The 3,019-nt window shown below is 37.4% G+C and overlaps 1 long non-coding RNA gene across 1 annotated transcript; it reads left to right on the top strand.

Annotated features, from left to right (window-relative positions):
• The first annotated feature begins 322 nt into the window (after window positions 1–322).
• LOC110724161 lies at window positions 323–2,739 on the top strand. The gene is made up of 3 exons (XR_002511872.1): window positions 323–1,949; window positions 2,018–2,128; window positions 2,201–2,739. It is a non-coding gene; the product is annotated as an uncharacterized LOC110724161 (long non-coding RNA).
• The last annotated feature ends 280 nt before the right edge of the window (window positions 2,740–3,019 follow it).

Here is a 3,019-nt window from a genome sequence, read left to right as displayed (position 1 = left end):
AAGACTATAATGGTCTAACTTGACTAACCTAATTTTATGGGTTAATACACATGCACCTGAGCGCCTAGACTGCTTATGAGTTGATTATGCTATGTTTTTAAAATTGCTAGATTATAAGAGGAAGTTGTATGCATAACTTGCTAATTTAACAAATAATATTTTTGTTCTTTACATGAAAGAGCTCGCTAATCAAACAAAGTTCTATATTAATTTACTGTTGAGTACTTATGAGTCCATGTCATGAAAGAGAAGTTTGGTGGTATATATATATATATATATATATATATTGTTTTCTTTCTTTTATATGTACTCTTCTCGAGGGTGATCAAAGATCTAAGTATGGGGGAATTTGATGAGTGTCATTTCTAACACTATTTATATCTATGTTCCTTATATTTTGAGTTAGTTCCTTTAGCATTTTAGTGTATTTGTTTATGTTTTTGATATTTTGTAGCTTATTTCTCTTTTGTGTATTTTATATAGGTTATTGAGTGGTTTAAGAAGATAAAAAGATGAACCAGATAAAGGAGTCAATGCGAAGCACAAATGGAAGTTCCAACCGAGGAACTTGAGAAACTGACGGAGATGAGAACAGCTTGCTGGGCACGTTTTGTTTGTCTAGGTTCATTGAATCCGTGAATTTGGGAAGTCTTTGGGAATAATTTACAAGATCTACAGTAGTTGGAAAAGATATATTTGATTAAAGAGAAGATCTTATCAATAGGTTAAGATATGGAAAAAGATATATTTTCACAATCTTATCTTATTACTTTCCTTATCTTTGAGAGATTCCCAATCATCTCTTAGCCTATTTAAAGCTACGAAATTGGAGACACTCGAGACGCAAGAGAAGAGAGGCTTCACTCCAAAACCCCTCAAGGGTTTGGAGTCGTTGGTCACAATTCGTGATACATTGCAGTGGAGGAACTCGGAGCTCCCTGGGAGGAATTCGGATCTAAATCTGAGGAACTTAATGGGTTCTTGTTTCGTTTTCTTTTGTTTTATTTATATTATGAATCTTTAGCTTGTTATTCTCATTAACTATTATTTGAAGCCATGTACTAAGTATTTGAGATGAGTATTGTTGGTTTTAATGATTAATGCTTGGAGTATTCTTGAATTATTGTTTAGTTCATACGAATGATGATTTCTTATGGGTAGGTGTACAACTATTTGTTTAAGTCTGATTTCTTTTGCTAATTAATATTTCTAAGTTTATAATTGCTTGGGAACATTAATGAAGTAGCTAACAGTTGTAGAGGAGGACGTTCCACTCTATTAATTAAAAAGTAATTCTTGATCTAGGTGAAACTGTGTTCCAATAATGTCATGGTTGTTTGGGCTTGATGTTTTCCTAGTTCTCAATGTTGTCATCATGTTAAATTCCTTTCTTGTAATATAAGGGTTATCTGTTGGTTAGGGTTAGTGAAAGTTGTATGGGATTTAACCATTAATAAGGTTAAACACAGGAACTTGTTCCATAAATCAAGCTATTCTAAAGGATTAAGTAATATGTCCGTGATTATACATTTTCATGGTGGATTTCTCTGTATAGTTGCTAAGTATTTCAAGTTCCTTATCTGTTATTGTTCCTGTTAGTTTAAGTTCCTAGTTGTTAGTTGCTCCTTCCCCTTAAACTCCCCCACCCCAATCATTTATTTCATTGTTGTGAGTCTTTGTTAACTGTTTTGGATCTTATTCTTAGTTAATTGCAAGCACATTCTTCGTGGGATCGACCCCTACTTCCGCTAATTCCAAGTTAGAAGTCTTAGGGTGATTATTATTAATTTGTGTGTTTTTCAACATCGCATCATGGACCTACTGAGTTCGCGCCACCTCGTATGTCTATCCATTACCAGGGGACATACGGTCCAATCGAGGAGATGATTTCTCTGGCTCCTGAGGATAAGCGCTTCGTAGAGCGATCGATTACCGCGCACCAGTCTCGGGTAAGTTCATTTATTTGCAATTTGTTCATATATGTTATGCATTGTTACTGACTTTATTTCTTTGACAGTTCTCGCGCGAGGTGTTCACGGTGATGGCACGGTGTATAGATGCCTTCCGGAGCCAACTCGTTCGGATGCGGAATGTGGCTACGTGTCGTTGCGACGACGCCGTTCAGGAGGTAGCCTTCCTTCTTGTTTCTTCATTATTATGCTTCTATTGTGATTGTTTCTGACTTGGTTTCCTCTTGCAGGATCAGCCCATTCCTTCTTATACCCGGACGAGACCTAAGGTCCGCAGACGGCGAGGTCTAGCTCGAGACGTCGCTGTAATGGTTCTGGCGTTCGGGGTGGTCGTTCTGAGGCTGCTCGGACCGAGGCGATGGAGGGCTCGGGCTCTTCTTCTGAGGACGCACGTGCTGAGCCGGTAGGCCAGGTAGAGGCTACCTCGGCTCCTAAGGTGGGTGGGATGTACAAGGTCGACTCGTCATCACAGCAGCCTCCGCAGCCTAAGCCTTAGGGGCGATCTTGGGTGGACGGGTCCTGTGCTGAGTTTTCCACCTCCCGAGGAGACTGGAGCTGGAGCCCGTGGAGAGATTACTCCTCGTACTGCGCAGTTCCATGACATGATGGGCGTCTCTCATCATCTGCGTCCTCCGACGCCGTAGTTTATACCTGACTTTTTTTATTTTTGACTTGTATAGAACTGTGCCTTTATTAGACTCATTTATTAGACATATTTGTATATGCATATTACTATGAGCTTATTTATTTAGCATTTATTTTTCATTTATATGTGCATATTTGTGTGTGCAAAGAATTGTGAATCAATAATTTTGCGCAAAAATTCCGCCATTTTTATTATTGATGGAGGGTATTCGACTTTCTTCCCCAAAAAAAGAAAATGAAAAATAAAAAATTGGACTTATAAAAAACTTAAAATTAAGTCTAAATAAAATCCAAAAAGAAAAAAAAAATTAATTAATATATTAATTAAAAGGGTATAAAAAAAGATAAAAAATCGTAAAGCCATTGTTCAGATTCAAATCAACCAAAAAAAGCGGTTTTTGAAA

The sequence above is a fragment of the Chenopodium quinoa genome, unplaced genomic scaffold (assembly GCF_001683475.1).
Source record: "Chenopodium quinoa cultivar QQ74 unplaced genomic scaffold, ASM168347v1, whole genome shotgun sequence".
Lineage (NCBI taxonomy): Eukaryota > Viridiplantae > Streptophyta > Magnoliopsida > Caryophyllales > Amaranthaceae > Chenopodium > Chenopodium quinoa.
The sequence above is the reverse complement of the archived record's forward strand: the minus strand, read 5'-3'. Positions and strand labels throughout refer to the sequence as shown.